This window comes from Enhydra lutris, unplaced genomic scaffold, assembly GCF_002288905.1.
Source record: "Enhydra lutris kenyoni isolate GAN:26980312 unplaced genomic scaffold, ASM228890v2 scaffoldscaffold13, whole genome shotgun sequence".
Taxonomy (NCBI): domain Eukaryota; kingdom Metazoa; phylum Chordata; class Mammalia; order Carnivora; family Mustelidae; genus Enhydra; species Enhydra lutris.
Window position 1 is genome coordinate 37,688,063 of NW_019154097.1, and position 18,051 is coordinate 37,706,113.

The following is an 18,051-nucleotide window of genomic DNA, read 5'->3' on the forward strand; positions in this document are numbered from 1 at the left end:
CGGGCCCGCGCGGGGCCGGGGGGCGGGGCGGGCGGGCGCGGGCGGCAGCGGCGGCGCCCCCTCCCCGGACCTACCGGCGGCCGCGCTCCGGAAGCCGTGCCCGGTGGCTGGGCATCATGGGAATGGCACGGCCGAGTTCCGGGGGAGGCGCGCGGCCCGCCGGACCCCCGCCCGCGAGCGCGCGCCCACCTGCCGGCCGACTGCGGGGCGCCCCCGCCCTCGCCCCCCCCACCGCCCGGCGTCCAGCACAGCGCGCCCCGCGCGCCCCCCGCTTCCCCCACTGCGTCCCGCCCGCGCGCCCACGCTCGCTCTGGCCCGGGACGCCCCCGCGCCGGGGAGTTCGGGGTGGCTGACGTGTGACCCCCCGCCCGCCCTGCCGGAGGCGGGGCCGGCGCTGGGGGCCGCCCTGTCCCTGGGGTGCCGGCGCGGCGCGGCGCGGGGCGGGAGTGGGGGTGCGCGCGCCCAGTGAGTGCTGGAAGGTGGGGACCCGGAGAGGCGGTCCGTCCTGACGTCGGTGCTGCGATGACCCGATGCAGTGTTACTAGAAGTTCCTCCACGAGTGGCCATTGTGTGCCTGGCACCGAGCCCGCGGCGCGGTCCTCCTGCCCCCCCGCGCCGGAGTGTGCCCTGAGCTCTGGGCTGAGCCTGCTGGGGGCCCTGGAAGCCGCCCCACCTCGGCCCCCCCAAGCCCACGTTGCCCAGGCTGCCTGCTGCAGGGCCGGCTTTCTCTCCAGCAAAACTGCCCAGGCCGCCAGCCGCCTGTGCCCTTAGCTGTGGCGCTTGCTCTCACCCGAAAGAGATCAGGAACCCCAGAAAGCTGAGGCTGGGCCAGTAACCCGCCCAGGGAAGCGGGGCAGGTAGGAGTCCGCAAGGCAAGCATGGCTCAGCCCCTCTGGAGCTGGTCTCTGAGCACCTGGGAGTGCGGGCCCTGGGCCTGGCTTGTGGGGCTGGGGTTCTGGCCTTGGGGGGGGGGATGGGCAGTGCGTGGCTGGGTTTGTGCACAGACCAGCAGCTCTTTCAAACGGGCAGAGGCATGTGGAAGAGACATCGCTGATGGCCTGTCTGCAGAGGGGAGGGGAGCTGGTCTTCAGAAGCGCCCCGAGGGTAGGTCAGGTTCTGTTTCTGCTCTCTTCCCAGGCCACGGGACCTCCTGGCTCAGATGCCCCTGCTCACAGCCTGTGTGTTGCGGGGGCTGCTGGGGGTCCCAGGGGCCGAGCGGTGGGAGCCTGCCTGGTGACAGAAGCAGATGAAAAGAAGGCATGGTGACTGTCTGTCTGGATGTCCCCGCTGGCCTCCTTGGCCTCCGCCCAGATGCCTTGGGGGGGGGGGGGAGCTGGGGTTCCTTTCCATCTAGTGAGTTCCAGAGGTTTCACAGGATGAGAACCAGAGGCTTTTTCTCATAGGGAGTAAGGCGGGGGGCAGTTCTAATCTTGCGGGTCTGGGGAGTTCGGGGGCCAAGTGTCAAGAAGCCCATGAAAGCATTGTTGTAATGCTTCCGTGCGTTCCTTTAATAAAGCATGGTTTTCACTGTGAGAGTGATAGGCGTTCATTACAAGGAGTTTGAGAAGACGGATCTCATTAATAACGTAGCTATGCAGAGATACGGACCGTAACTACTGTGGCATGTTTCTTTACAGTTTTTAAGCGGCGCCGTGATGAACATCTCCGATGATAAGGTAGCGCTGCCCCCCCCCACCCCTTATCCGTGGGGGATCTGTTCCAAGACCCCCAGCGACCGCCTCAAACCATGGAGAGTGCCGAGCCCTATACGGACTCCATCGTCTCCCACAGGGCCAGAGCCGCGGTCGAGGTCAGCTTGTACACGAGGCACAGGAAGGGAATGAGGACGCAGCTGATAGTAAAATAGGGCCACCGTAACCGTGCGCCGCGATAGAGTCACGTGGCTGTGGTCTCGCTCTCCAGATACCACGTTGTCCTGGGCTCACCCTTCTTGGACACCATGCGAGGACGAGAGGCCCACATGGCGGGAGGAGGGAGGTGCGGGGTGCAGGTGCGTGGCGCAGCGGGAGGCCACTGTGGGCCCGGGCATCCGTCTGAAGGAGGGTCACCTGTGCCCGGACCGGGGCCGCCACGGGAACTGAGGTGGGGGCTGCTGTGTGTCATTGGAAGTTGCCTGAGTAAATTCCAGAAACAGACACTGTGGGGTGACTACCATTCATTTTGCCAAGGTGTCCTCCAGAGGCGCCAACTGGTGCCGTGTCCCCCACTCTGTCCCCGCAGCCCCTCGTCTCCTCCTGGCTGCACTGCACGTTCCGTCTGGTCTCGGGGAACAGGCCTTTTATTGCTTTGATTCCATGCCTTTGGCTGCTGGAGACATTGAGCATCTCGACTTTGCTCGGGGCCGTTGGGAAGCTTGCCCGTACACGTCCCTGCATGTGTTTTGTTTTCCTCCTGGGCTCTGTGTCTTCCTCTGACCCCAGAGCTCTGTCTGTGAAGGGCTTTAGCCCATCTCTCCCGGGCACTTGCGTGCACCACATTGATGTTTCTGTTCATCTTTTAACTTTGGAATTCAGCTTCTGCTTGTGACGCACCAGTTGTGAATGTACGTGTGGCCAGATCCATCGGGTTTCCCAGTACGGGCTCTGGCTCTGGGACGACGCCTAGGGCAGCTTTCGCCACAGCAAGATTTCATCAGCGCTCACTTGCTGATGGCTAAGTTTCAAAACATGAGAACTGTGTAAGGCACGAGGGGGACGGGAGTCCGTTGCAGGAAATCAGAAGCCAAACCTGTGGTGGGAAGAGACAGTCTCTTCAAAGGGAGAGCGTTTCTCCATGTCTGTCTGGAGCACAGCCTTCAGATATGCAGGGACCCTCCCCACGCGTGCATGCCCAGCAGGCACACACCCAGCCACACACGCATGCCCGCGCTCCGCACCCCCACATATGCACACACACACGAACGCATGGAGGCGCACACAACACACCTACACGCACGTACACCCCCACACATATGCACACGCATGCCCCGCAGGCACACAGCCACAGATGCCCGCATGTGTACACCCCCACACACGCATGTGTGCACCAACACACACGTGCATACACATGCACACACCCACAAGCACAAACAGGTACGCACACCCCCACATGCACACCCACACGCACACGTATGTATGTCCACCCCTTGCACGTAACACATGTATGCACCACACGCAACACCCACCCACACATGCGCACACACACATGCACGGATGAACCGACACGTGCACACGCATGCACACGCTTGCACACCCCACATGCATCTGCGCACGCACTTGCATGCACGCGTGTATCTTCAGCGTCTGGAAGCTTTACCTCTTCGCACAGCAGCTTCGTCATGGGAAGGATGAGAAGACGCATCTGGCTTTTATCGAAACTGTCCTGGTGGGGCGCCCGGGGGCTCAGTCGGTTCAGTGACCAACTCTTGGTTTCCACTCAGGTCCTGACGTTCAGGCGGGATCCGGCATCCCGTCGGGCTCCGTGAGCAGCATGGAGGCTACCGGAGCTTCTCGCTTCCTCTCCGGCCGCCCCCCTCCCCTTGCACTCGGTCTCTCGCATCAGTCAGTCAGTCTTTAAAAACAAACAAACAAAAATCCTCTCCCGTCCTGAGAGGGTCTGTTTCCCTTCACAGAATTCTGATGCTCTCGCAAACGCAAATGAGAGGCGCCCCCGACTCAAGGAAGCTGGACCGTCCCCGGAGCCCCCAGAGACCCCGTCACCCTGCTGCGTCCCCGTCTGGCCCGAGGTCATGCTCACACAAGGCCTCCAGGGGCATCTCTCCCAAGACTGTTTCTGGCTCATCAACACAAAGGACCCTCCAGACCACCAGCAGGGTCCGTGACGTCGCTGTGGGCACGCGGCTTGCCAGAAAAGCATGAAGTCACCCATGTGCCCCCTGGGGAGTGAGTAGGGGTGGCAGCAGGTGGCGGACGGAATCCTGTTCTCAGGCTGTGGGGAGCGACCCGTTTTGGGGACCACACCTGGCTATCTTACCATTCCTGCTCACCTCTCTCATGCCCTTCTCATTCCAAGGTCATGGGCGTTTTGGCTTTCCTATGCACAGAACTTAGGTGATGTATTTAGTATGCGGGGTGACGATCTGGCCCGCGGTCCCTCCCCAAGCCAGGGACGGGGGCTCGGCCTGCTGCGGCCCATCTTCGGAAATTCTCTTTCTCCCAGACAACTGTAAAAAGCTGTCACCTCAGGAATGGCTTTTAATGGCTTTGTTCAGTTTTACATCTTGAATGTCAGGTTTTTAGAATCGGCATGAATTTTTCCACGCGTGTCACTTGCGATTTCAGGGGCCGGCATGACGCTGGGATTGCCTGTTTACAAGGTGGCCTCCGACCCAAGAGCCCAGCGGAAGCCCCCCTGAGATGCCGAGGTTCCGGAGGACCCCGTGCGTCCGTCCTGTGTTGTGAGACAAGAACACATCACCTCACATTTATTCAAGAGGGACCGGGATAGTTTCCAAATCAAGAGTTGAGGGGAAGGTGATTTTCTCGCTCTGATTTCTGGCAGAAGACGGGTGCTGAAGCCCCTTAGTGGGTGCTTTTGGCAAGTTGGCTCCTATCCTCTGCCCGGGAGGCCTGCTGGCACCTGGGGGCAGCGCTGGGAGGTGGCGGGACTGGGGGCACAGGGCCAGGATGGGTGGGGGGGCCTTCCAAGGCAGGAAAAATGTTGAGAAAAGGCAAAAGGGACAAAGGCCAGTAGCAGTCAGACGCCCCTGGCCCGAGGACCCCCGGGACAGGAGGTGTCCCTCCACACAAGAAGGGTGTGTAAAGGCTCTGTGCGGGAATCCCCGAGATGCAGGGCTGGTTGGGGGGACGTGCTGTGGACGCAACAGGGGTTGGCCCAGGGGAGGTGAGTGGCCCAGCTTCCGCAGCCCTGCCGAGGGACCACTTCGCGTGGGCTGCCCCCGTGCAGGGCATGACTGCGGCCAGGGAGTGTCCTTCGGGCTGGGGCTCGGCCCATGGGCGTCCGGCCAGCTGCCTGTGTCTGCCATGGCCTCTCTGGGACTTCATCTTGGGAAGCAGCTACCGGATATTGTGGGGCTGCCCGCCGCTGTGTCAACGGCCCAGGCCTGGGCTGGTCCGCACACTTGGTCTTCCTTAGATATCTTATCCAAACCACACTCGGTGGAAGAGGCTGCAGAAAATGGGTCAAGAAATTTTAAGATTTATGTAGATCTAGCTTCGCGATAAAGACCTGAACTGGGATTTTAACGGTCCGGATTCTCATGTGACGGCAAAGGTGACGCTAGAAATTCTGGCGAAACTCGTCCTGAGGGGGCTCTGTGCTCCTGGCCACCAGCAAGCAGAGAACGTGAGATAGTCGTCACTCAGGGCTCAAAATATTTCCCCCGTCCGCAGAAAACACTGTTTTGTTTATCCTTTGGCAGAAAGGAGAGGTGATCTGCCACATGCTCTCTGAGGTTTAGAAAGGCAATGTAGAGAATGTTAGATCTAAAATTTATATATTTTTTATATTTTATATGCTTTTAAAATTTTATGTCTGTAAAGAAGTCTACTTATGTCCCTAAACATGTATTCCCTTTCTGAGACGTGGGATGGTCAGGAGTATCCTGCAGGCTTGGTAAAGGCTCTGGGTCCGATGTAGAGACCCATGGGGGCTGCTGGGGGGTCAGGAGGGTCTGCGAGGGGAGCTCTACCCTCCATGTCCCCAGAGGCCCATCCAGGACCTGAAGCTCGTGGAAAGGTGGCCATCCAGGAGAGCGAAGCGAGGGGCGCCTGGGTGTCTCAGTCATCAAGCGTCTGCCTTTGGCTCGGGTCACCTGCTTCTTCCTCTGCCTCTGCTGCTCCCCCTGCTTGTACTTTCTCTTTCTCAAATAAATAAATATAATCTAAAAAAAAAAAAAAAAAAAAAAAAAAAAAAAGAGAGAAGTGAGAGCCCAGGCCCCTCCTGACTCCCAAAGGCCCTAACTTCAAACTCACGCCACCTTCAGAAATACTTCCACCACAGCACATTTTGGGAGAATGTGGGAATATTCCTACTCCGAGAATTGTCATTCATGCGTAGACAGGGCTCAAGAGGTCTGCGCTGTGGGTGGGGCTGTGCGGTCAGGAGGGGACACGGTGGGAGCTCTCAGCGTGCGGGTGTGGACGGAGCTCCGGGCACGCTCCCCGGCCCGGACCCCGTCTTCCCCACCGTGGGACGCGTGTCACATTTCTGCTGCTCAAGCCCGGCACACAGGAGGGAGATTTCCCGCCGCCGGGAAGCTTTGCCCCCCCCACACCCCAGGAAACCCTCAGGGGGCCAGGCACCGAGTCGGTGTAAAGCTGAGGGTGAGGAGGAGCGGGGCGGGTGCAGAGCCGGGGGCAGCGTGGGGCAGAGCCGGGGGCAGCGTGGGGCAGCGTGGGGCAGGGCTCCTCTCGCGGGGTTGCCCTGGGCGTCGTGGTCCCTTCCAGGCGGGGCAACATCCTACCTGCTTGAGTGTGACCAGAGAGTGTGGTCGTTCTTCACACCCGGCGACCCGGGCTCCGGTGTGCTCGTCCGCCCGCCCGACGCCCCTCGATGCCGGGACGGGGACTAAGCTGCAGGAGCCAGGCCGCTGCGGAGATGGCGCGGGCGTGATCACACACAGCTGGCACCTTCTGCTCGGTCTCCGTGGTGGGCGAGCCCCGTTATGAGAGCCAAGTGCGGAGCTGGACATTCCAGAACCGTGGTCTGCGGGCTCCTTGGAGAGGGGTTCTGCCGCCGTATGACCCGACGGCCAGGGAGCCCGACGGAGAGGAGCCCCAGCCTGGCTGTGCACGACCAGCAGCTGAGTGACGAGCTGTTCCCTCGGCAACTTGGGCCGAGGTGCCTTTCGCGCCCCCCCACCCCCTGAGTGCTGCCCAGGCGGGCTACCCCCTTCTATCCCCGACACCCTGTGCCACAGGAAGTCACCCTGGGATAGGGGCTCACCATGGACGCAGGCTCGGAAGCAGGTCACACGGCTTGCCGGGGAGGCGGCAGCGCCTGGTGGGGCCCTGTTGGATCCCAGGCCACTGCTGTCCCCAAGGACTAAAGGGGAGGGGAGGGCTGGGCAAACTTCATGGCTAAGAAGCTACTCCTGGTCCGCGGGTGGGAACCGCCGCACTCCCCGAGGTCCTTGGGGCTGAGGGGGCCGTTGGGAGCGCTGCTCTCACAGCTGAGACGCTCCCCCATGCGTGGTCCCACCCTGGCAGCCACCCCGATGCTGGCCTCATGCAGACAGGACTCTACCTGGCACTTCACAGAAGCCCAGGGTCCCGAAAGCTGGGGCGACATGGAGAAGGGCGGCTGGACAGCCGGCTTCTGCTTCCCCCAGCACTTTGGCCGAAGGGCTGGACTTTAGACCCAAGAAGAGGTGGACCGCCTGTCCACTGGGCCTTCCCACGGCGTCCACGCTGCTGTTCGTGTCCCGCCACGGTCACCTCCAACGCCCTTGGAGACTCCACCTCGGCCCCCAGACTGAGGAGGGAACTGGGAACGGAGTGTTTGTGATGGCGGGAGAGGCCAGCTTCTCAGACCGTCCCCCAGGGGTCCCGTGCTGCCCGAGGCCTTTCCCGAGAAACATCTGGGCCCACCTGCCCTTGCTGGAGACAGAGCTGGTGCTGGGCTCCCCGTCCTCGGAGGCCCAGAGACCCCGGGCTTTAAGGGCATGCTGACGGCAGACAGAGGTCCGTTCAGTGTGTCCCACTGTGACCAGGATTCTCGTCCTGTCCGGAGAAAAAGGTAGAAACTTAGTGTACAGCCATGTCTGCCCCGGCGGAAGCTTCTGGTTGCTGAGGCAGGTCTCACTCCCTGGAGAGGAGCCGCAGCCACCTCCTGCTGGCCGAGGAGGCCCGCACAGGCCAGAGACCCAACGACCTGAGCTGCGGTAGAGACCGTCACAAGGGACCAAAGCACACAAGGAGTTTAAAGCTGTGAATTCACCGTAATATCTTTTTTAAAAAGCCGACTTGGTCAGCCCTGGGGGATAACAGGATTGGGGTCCTCATCTGGAAGATAGGCGAGCCACGAGAAGAGTCCCGCATTTTTCCTGCCTTTTCCGTGTGAACGGGGCGGGGGTGCGGGGTCGCTGGCATCACGGGCTGGGCTCTCTTTACTCAGGAGCCCAGCCACCAAGTGCGAGCGGAACGATGGCATGAGACCGTCGCCGTCTTGTCACTCGCAGGTTACTGAGTGCAGGGAATGGCAGCCCCTGGCCTGGAGAAAAGGGATCGTCGATTTTCCGTGTCCCTAATGGAGAAAGCGGCAGTCCCAAGGGGTGGCCAAGGGATGGGCTGGAAGGTGACGGAGCCCCAATTGCCACCTTGGGGGAAGGCCACCGGCCAGGCCACGGGGAGCTGCACACTGAGGGGGCGGCTAGCAGCACCCGGCCCGTGGGGACTTGGAAGGAGGGCCGGGTCCCCGCCAGAGCAGCTGCAGTGGAAGGGAGGGCTGGAGAAGGCTCTGGGGGTCCCCTCCTCACTGCCAGGGACGTGGGGGTCCTCCCATGCCTTGCACCTGCAGGGGCTCCCGGAGGGGAAGCCCTTGGAACCGTGGGTCCCCAGACAGCAGCCCAGGATGTCCCAGCTCACTGCCCCCACAGGCAGCCTGCGGCCTTCAGAATTCCGGTGTTCATCGTGCTCTTGGTTTGCGTGTGGGGGCCCTGTGGGTCCCCCTCTGCCCCTTCTGGATTGGGTCTCTCTGCTTTTCCTGTTTCTCTCCTGCTTTCCGTCTATGTATCATGTCCTTTCTTCTACCCCCTTGGGTTGTTGGCTCTTCCTTGCTTACTTCTAAGAATGAAGGGGGCTCTGACCCCGTGCGCCACCCACCCTGCCTGTTGCCCAGACTCTGTGGCTGGGAGGATTCTGGAAGGAGGGGGCACCCAGGAGTGTCGTCATGCCCATTGAGGTGTGGTGTGGGTCTTGCTGATGTAGGAAGGGGAGTCTTAAATCCTGGCAGGGGCTTTGCAGACCATCTGGAAGCCCCCTCCCCTTACAAGGGAGGATCTCAGCTGTGGAGTTGGTGTCCTAAGTCAGGCCCGTGCTCATAACCACAGTCACTATGCACAACATTTGGACTTACATTTAACAAGTGCAAGTTGACAGAGCTGGGACCCACTTGGGTTTCCTTTAAAGGCAGTAAAAGAAGAAGCAGCCAAGGAGATCTGACGTCTAATGGGCAAATGCTCTTACGTGGAGAGCTCTCTCATGCAGGGCCGGGAGCCCGACATGGAGGAGCGGGGCTACCCTCAGACAAGAGCTCCCTGCCCGACCCTCCCGAGCCCACGGTGCCAGCCCCAGCCTCCCTGCCCGGCCTGTCGGTACCGTTGGCTTCCATCGGATCGTGATTTGTCCTGCCTCAGCTCTGGCTGGGGTGTTGGCCCTCTCGCTCAGAAGCTCCTGAGATGCGATCAGTGTGTCCCTGGGGGCCAGGCTGGTACAGGCTCACACGGCCCCTTGCCCTCCGTTCTCCCCCGACCTGACTTCCAAGGCTGGGTTGACAGACAATAGTCAGGAGTCTTGGAAGGACACACCCAGCAGGCATTGACCCCCGCTTTGCCCTCTACTGGGCTCTGGAACGGAAACCTGCCGCTCTGCACAGGACCACGGGGAAGAGGGTCCGTGGGCTCTGAGGGGCCGGTCTCCACCTCCACCCGGGAGGCCCCAGGTCGAACGGGGCTGAGCCCGGGCGCTCATTCAGGCAAGCAGCCCGTCATCTTCAGGGATGTCTTAGAGCCCGAGGGTAGAGTCGTTTCACCAGGGGCTGGGGTGGGTGGCGGAGGACTCAAGGCCGCTGGCCAGCGGGCGTGGGGGTCTCTCTTTGCAGGGAGGAAACTGTTCCGGATCGGTCGGCGGTGGCGGGCTTGCACGTGTGGTGAACACACTAGAAGTCATGGGCCTGTTCGCGCTCAGGGAGGTGACCGGGGGCTGTCTGTGTTAGATCACACACAATAAAGCTGTTCGACAAACAGCTCCCATCTACCCTGCACTTTGCCCAGGGGCCCGGGGCCTCAGAAAGGGCTGGGCAAGATCTCCACGCCTTCCCCGGCCTGTCTGCCGCACAAAGTGCTGGGGAGCGGGGGTGGCGGGGAGGCCCGAGGCGGTGCCAGGTGCTCCCTGAGGCCGAGATGTGTGGCTCCAGTGTCACCTCGGTTCAGGGCCTCGTCCCGGGCGAAGGCTTCCCACAGCCTAGCGCCTTCCTTCCCGGCATGCACTACAACTGGCGCTCGGCTGTGTGCGGGATTCTCAAAGTCCCGCCCAGGGGAGGCCCGTGAAGGTGCAGCGCGGTCTCCGAGATGGGTGTAGGCTAGGTACTAACAGAAACTGAAAATGGACTCGGGAGACATTTGCTTCGTGCCTTCTGGGTGCCAGACCACGGCAGCGTGGAGAAAGCAGGAGTCCAGCCCTGCCCCCCAAGAGCCACAGTGGACGGGCGATCAGGGTGGTGAGACTCAGCCAGTACAGTGTGAAGTAAGGCCGGGGGAGCTTGGGGCCAGGCGCACTCAGGCTTGAGTCGGAATACAGTGAGGGGCCGCAGACAAGCTTCAAGCAGTAGAGGCGCAGGATCAGAGCCTCTCCCCTCCTCGCCTGCTGAATGGGGCAAGGTGGCCATGTTCAGTTATGTAGGTTGCTCACTGCACAAGGAAGGCTAATCCACACAAAGGCCCTATATGGGCAAATGGTGGCCCTGCTGGTTAGAAGGAAGGAGAGGCACAGGCTAGCAGAGAGATTGGCCCCTCATGGGATAATGGCAGGGTAGGGGGGTTCCCAGAGGGAAAGTGCAGGGGGAGGGCAACACACAAGGGTGGCCTAGGAGGGAGGAGATGGGGGTGATGAGGAATGAATAAATGCGATCTGGGGAGAAATCACGTTCTGCTGAGGGGAAGCAGGCTATGAAGTCAAACAGGGCAGCAAGGCCAGGGAGTCAAGGCGGGAGGGACGGAGCTGCTTGGGGAGGGTGACGTCAGAATGGAGACCAGAACCATTCCTGGGGCTGAGCAATTCCAACGTGTGAGGGAAAGCTTTTCCTGCAGGGGAACAGTAAGTGCAAAGGCACTGAGGCAGGAATGGGTTCGGTGGCTTTGGGACACAGAAAGGAGGTCAGGGCAAGTTGCATGTAAGGAGAGAGTGAGGAGGCAGGAGGCAGGAGGCTGGATGCTGGAGGTAGGAGGCTGGAGGCTAGAAGCAGGGGCAGGAGGCAAGAATCTGGAGGCAGGAAGGATGGCCAGCGCCCGAGTCGAGCAGGCCTTGATAGTCTTCTATGAGCCATATGTTGCTGTTTGAAGGTTTTATTTTAATAAACCTTTTATTTTGAAATGATTTTAGATATAGAGAGAAGTTACAAAAATAGCACATATATGTCCTAACCTAGACTTCCCCCATATTAACCTCGTAGCACACCTGTGTTTCTGCCTCTCGTCCTCTCTTACTACGGTTTTCACGCGGAGTTGAGAGTAGCTGCAGACCTAGACGCTCAAATGACTGCACAAGTCGTCCCTGAGCACAAGGACTGTCTCGGCGCAAGCACGGCACAGTGACGGGAATCGGAAATTCACACCGAGGCAGAACGTTTATCCAGCACGCAGACGGCACTCAGATCGCACCAGCTGTCCCAGCTGTGTCCTCTGGGGCGAGCAGGAGCCCACTGTGTGGCCCAGGACGCTCTGAGGCCGTGGGTCTCCTTTACTCCATGCAGCTTCCCACCCACTTTGATTCCTCATTTCCTGGTCTTTGTCTTCGCGACCTTGGTGGTGCTGGAGAGTTCTGCTAGAGCAAGCTCTCGCTCTTGACTACTTTCTTTTTCTCTCTCTGAAGTTCCCTTGTGATGAGAAGCATCATGGACGTCCTCATCCGTGTGTCCCACCAGCAGGCACATGTGTTCATCTGTCCAGCTCCTGGGGTGAAGGTCGACCAGTCGGCCAGGGCGGTGTCGGGCAGAATTCTTCTGCGCGTCACGCGTTTACCCACTGGCGTTGGCATCCACTGATGATTCTTGCCGGGCGGGGGGACGACCATGATGATTGTCAGACGGCGCTTTTGCCGTTTCCTCCATCTGTCCTTATCAGTTGTCGTCCTGGACAAGCCAGGCTTCCCTTTTCCCTTCCATGTGTCTATGCAAGCGTGGACTCATGACCGTTATTTTATGTCATACTTTGTTACTATTGCTGTTGTTCAAATCGTGCCAGCTTTGGCCAGAAGGATTCTGGAGAATTCTGATGAGGGGCATCACAGTGAGGCGCAGGTTTTTAAAGGATCCCTGTGAACATTCGGGCTCAACTACACTGGGGAACAGGGGTGACGACAGGGACGGCCACGGCAGGAGCAGGTGCAGCTCTCAGACGCCGCTGTGGGAACCGTGGGGACGCGCCAGTCTGCTGCAGCCACTCCGGAGAACGGGGGGGCCCTTCCTTATGGAGTCACACAGCCCCCGACGGCTTCCGTCATCCCGCAGCTTCGAGAATCTTGTATAAATAGGCTTGCACAGTGCTGTTCTCTGACGCCTGGCTCCTTTGCCTTGGCGTGATGTTTCTGAGACCCGCCCACACTGTGCGTGTCCGACGTGGGTTTCTCTCTGTCCCCAGCATCTTCCAGTGCACGGAAATATCCGAGTTTTATAACCCACCCGGCTGCCCAGAGACAGGCTGCATGCCCCTTGGGACTCTCCCCCATGCTGTGGCCCCAAGGGCAGCAGAGTCACAGGAACAGTGAGGAAGGGGCTGAGGCTGAAGGCCAGGAAGCGGCTAGGAATTCTAAAGCCCCTCCCCACCTTGAGCTCTGACCCCGGCAACCCCGCTGGGACCCCTGTCCAGACCGCCCTAGAGGGACAAGCGCACTCAGGCTTGAGGGACTGTGATTCCCAGATGTCACTGTTGTTGCCAGGGTTCTGGTGTGGAGACCTGTTTGAGAATCTCTCCCAGGGTCAGCTCTGCCCCCAGCCAGCCTTGCCTGTGAGAGCAATGACGTCAGAAGCTCTGAGGGCAGGTTTCAGGGCTTCCTGGAGGTTCAAATGCTCAGACAGCTGGAGACCCACCGGGTTTGGGGCTGCCAACTAGGAGCTGGCCCCAGGAGATGCCGCTCCTCTGAGCCAGACACCGAGAGGCTGCTCTACTGGCATGTTCCAGAGTGCCTGGTGACCTCTGGGAGTGCAAGGGGCTGGCTTTCCTGAGAATTTAGGTTGTGGGCTGGTGAAGGCCGTGGGAAGAAAGGGGGTCGTTACCATTCAAGTGAAGTCAGTACCCTTTCTGCTGTGGGGCGACAAGCTAGGTTTGATTTCTTTTTTCTTTTCTTTTCTTTTCTTTCTTTCTTCTTCTTTTTTTTTTTTAAAGTTTATTTATTTGACATAGCGAGAGAGGGAACACAAGCATGGGCAGAGGGAGAGGGAGAAGCAGGCTTCCTACTCAGCACGGAGCCGGATGTGGGCTCAATCCTAGGACCCTGGGATCGTGACCTGAGCTGAAGGTAGAAGCTTAACGACTGAGCCAACCAGGTGCTCCTAGGTTTCTAATATGGAAGGTAGCCAGGTGAGGAGCGAGCTTCCCCTGCAGGTGGTCTTACAGAACGGCCCTGGGGGTGGGAAGGAGGAAGCAGAGCCGCCCACCCTCTTGGAAGCCGTCCGAGTCATTCCGTTCTTTTGCGCGCTCATCAGATGAGCCATGGGCACTTGCAGTGGGCCCCCTCTTAGCTTCGGGACACCCAAGGTGGACAGATCGGCCGGATGGTGCAGCCCACGTCCCGCACGCTCAGCCCGCCCTCCTCTCCCCTCTGTGTAACAACTCCATGTCGATGGTGCTCCATTATGAGTCTGTGGGCTCCCGCCGCTCCCTGCAGACCAGACCCTACGTACGTAGCCCCCCACTCCTGTTCCCACGGTGGAGAACAGCCATCACGGCCCACTCCAGGAAACGAGTCCTGGGGTGATTTTGTGAAGGCCCCACAACCAACCAGACACCCACAACCTGCCTGGTGACTCACACCGTTCTCCTGAATTCTCCCTGGATGACGTTTCCTATTTGCAAATGTGCAATCCAGTCGGACAGCATGGCCGTGTGCTGTCTGACCGGTCGGAGGACCGTCCTCCAGAGTGGGCCTCTTTCTCTGGGGAAGATGACTTACTCTCCAGTCCGCTAGAACATCTGAGTTGCGTTCCTCAACTAATAAAAGTAATAGTGCTTGTTTGCGTTCTAGAAAGGTCAGCCAGCTGGCTGTTTGGAGATTATACCTGGGTGTCGGGAGCGAGGACCTGGACAGCCGGGAGGCCACCAGCGTCATTCAGGACGGTGACGTAGCAAAATGTTGTTCCAGCAGGCTCCAAGGACAGGGAGATCGTCTTCAGGGGGCAAGGCTCTCTCCCGAACGGAGCCCGCGGGCTGGCTGTGCAGCTGCAGGAGGCTGAGGTCTGCAGGAGCACGGGGCTCTATCCCTAGACAGCTCTGTGGCCTCTCTGGGCCCGTGTCCCAGGTCAGGACTCCCCTTGAGCAGCTTCTCTCCAGGACACCTGTCCAGCATGGCCATACCAGCCTTTGCTGTACCCCAGACGCTTGGCCCTTGGCTCCCCCACCAGCCAGCAGCTCTGTCCTTGGTGCTGCAGGACGGTTCCGAGGGAAGGAGTCGGGCTGGCAGGGCTCATCTTTCCAACCCAGATTTCTGGTCATGGGTCACAGACCACTCTGTGGGTTGCTTGTCCCTGGGGCAGGTGTCTACTCCAATCAATTGTGCTTAGAGGGTGAATGGCCTTGGGTGGGGGGGAGGCTGATCCCCAGAAGGAGTCCGGGTAAAGAAGGGTCTGCGGCTTGGGAAATGAGAGTTGTACGTCGGGCATTAGATGCCCAGGAGGCACCCGGGACTGAAAATGACCCTGAAGGGACCAGCTCCTTGTCCACCATTCATGGTTCCCACTGCGGTATGGCCGTCCACACTGTCCCCTTCGCCAGCCCCCTGGGATGCTGGATTGCAAGCATGGGCGGGAGTTGCTTCTACCCCACACAGCTGCCCCTTCCGAGGTGACTTTGCTGCTCCTCCTGCCTCGAGCTGGAGTCGATTTCCACCCCTTAGTCCTGCGTTTGGGCATGCGGCTTGCTTGGGCTGGTGGGGCTCTGCAGAGGCGATGTGCGCAGGGGACTGAACGCCCTTGCACACTGGGGCTCGCTGATCATGCTGATGTGGGAGTCCTAGACTCCAGTGGGAAGAGGCCCAGGCTGGCAGAATGAAGTGTTCCGACCCCAGAGCAGGAAGGAGCTTTCCCAGCTGAGGACAGGGAGATCATCCGGGCGCCGGCCAACCCACCACAGGCCTCGGAGGCATGAGAGCAGCTGGGACCAATAGAGGAGCACCCAGCTGAGCCCGGATTGCTGACCCACCGACTCGAGCGACAGCTGGCTGATATGGGAGCCGAGATCCAGAAGTGGGGGGCTGAAAGGATGTGGGTCCAGGCGGCAGGCAGAGAGGGGAAGGAGGCAGGCAGACGGTCAGCAAAGGCTGGGGAATGGCAGGCTGTTGGCGCAGTGCAGAAAGGCGGTGGGAGGGCTTCGGCTGGAGGGAAGACGGTGGCACGGGGCTCAGCAGCCGGCCTGACGCCGTCCGCTGCGATGCAGAGGATGGGACGTGTACCTGGCCGACTCGCGGATTTGGCTCGCAGGATGTCAGGGAGCTCCCGCCAGCCGCGTGAGAGCCGGGCAGACACGAGCCAAAATGAGAGCTGCTGGTCTGCACGCGGAACGTGGGGGACACAGAGAGCAGCCTGGACGGCGGGACCGAAAATAGCACCGCTTTCCAGCTCCCATCTCTCCCGCTGGCAGAAGATGACAAAGGTAAGAAATGACCGCGTGAAGATCAGATTCAACAGGGAGCTTAAGCTCCGGAAAGACGGCCGGCGGTGAGCGGTAGACCCTCCCTGGCAGACCGGAGAGTTTCTGAGTCTTTAGGGCCCCGGCCCGAGCCGGAGAGGCCCGTCTAGAAAAGAATTGACGGTGGGACCTCAGTTGAATGAGCTGAATTTGTATTTGTAGGAAATCCATACAGTTTTTGTTTAAAATTTTTTAATTTTATAATTTTTAAAAAAGATTTTATTGATTTATTTGACAGAGACATAGAGAGCACAAGTAGGCAGAGAGGCAGGCGGAGAGAGAGCAGGGGAAGCAGGCTCCCTGCGGAGCGGAGAGCCCGACGCGGGGCTCCATCGCAGGACCCTGGGATCATGACCTGAGCTGAGGGCAGAGACTTAATTGACCGAGCCACCCCGGCGCCCTGAAATCCACAGTTTTAAAGGTGGTTCAACTGCTGGAGACACCAGAGTGTGACCCGAGACGGCTCGAGCTGCAGGAAGGCTTCTCGGGGCATGGCTTTCTCTGAACAGAAACCAGAGCGAGGAAGCCGGTCAGCGGCCAAGGGACCCCTGGTTGTGGAAGTGAGGACCCCTCAGAGGGCAGAGCTCTGAGGACGGTGGCTGCAGCCTGTCCTGTGTAAGGAAGCACACTGTCCTCCCTTCCCCCTCCCTCCCTCCCCTCCCCGTTCCCCCACTCGTGCTTCCTGAGATGACCGTCGAGGAAATGCCCACCTCCAGGGGGTTTCTCCCTGAGTATGATGCTGGGTGACTTCTCCCCAGGATGAAGTGCCCACACAGCTGACCAGAGGAGATATGCACAGGGAGAAGCCGAGGAGGATGGGGGTCCCGGCGAGCAGGGTAGGTTGTGGGGGGCCGTGGGGGTCATGGCCAGGGAGAGGGTCTGCGTAGGAAATAGCACTGTTTCAGGGTAGCGATGTCTGATGGGGAGCCTCTAGTTTCCCTGTCTTGCGTGGTCATCTGCTGTCCCTAAGAAGAAAGTACGACGTTAGAAGGTACGCGTGCTGCATTTCGCTCTTTTTAGTCAGGTCGTTTACGGGTTGGTTGTTGAATTCCGTCCAGCCGCAGTTTACACACATCGTAATCATCCACTCTCCTCCCGTCGGACGAGTATGAATGTTCCGGCTCCCGTCCCCGCCAGGCGTGCTCGCACACTCTGGGGGGCAAGCGCAGCCCGTGCCCCTTCACCATGAGTAGCCCCACCAGCGTTCCAAAGGGGCCACCCCGCTCCTGCTCCCGCTGGCGGCTGGGGTCCTAGCCCCGAGTCCTTGCTGACATGTGTTGCTTCGGTGCCCCTGGTGGGCAGGAGGGCTCCCCGCAGCTGCAGTGTCCCCTCCAGGGCCTCCCAAAAATGTCCCGCACGGCCTCAGGTGGGTCCGTGGTCATCACGGGCGCTCCTGCCCCTTCAAGTCTCTTGTCTGTGCTTTCATTGTGTTAATGATCCTCTTCTCATTAATTTATAATGTTTCTTTAAATAATGCAGGATGACCGTGTTCGGCGACGCGCGCTGTAACTACTTCTCCCTCGCTCTCCACTTGCTGTTTCATTCCCAAGGGTAGCTTTTTGTGAAGAGAAGCTCTTAGTTTTAACGTCGTTGAGATTTTCAGTATTTCCTTGTATGACTGACTCCTTTTGCCTTTGCCCACTTGGGGGTGAAAAGTTGTTTTTTCCAAATATCCTTTAAAACCTTTATATTTTTATCTTTCACGTTTAGTGCTACAAGCCAGGCGGGACTGATTTCTGTGCACACCGTGTGAGCTACGGATTACGTACATTTGAGAAATGTATTTTTTTTTTAAGATTTTTTTTTTTTTTTTTTTTTTTTTTTTTTGAGAGAAAGAGAGAGAGACTGACAGAGCAAGAGGGAGAAAAGCAGACTCCCTGCCCAGCGGAGAGCCGGATGCGGGGCTCGATCCCCGGACACTGAGACCATGACCTGAGCCAAAATCAAGGGTCAGACGCTAACTGGCTGAGCCACCGAGGCACCCCCCAAAATATGAATACTTCCCTCCCAGTGCTCTGCCGCGGCACCTTTGTCATAAATCAACTACCCACTTTCGCCAAGAGCTGTTTCTGGGATCCATAGTGTATTACCAAACCACGCTCTCCCAGTTACTTAATTGCTGTCTTAATTACTCATTCAGCAGCTGACGGACAGTCTAATTTGGGGCAATTACGTGGTCATTTGAGTATGGCGTCTTTTGCTCAGCACAATACATCAGAAATTCATCCGTGATT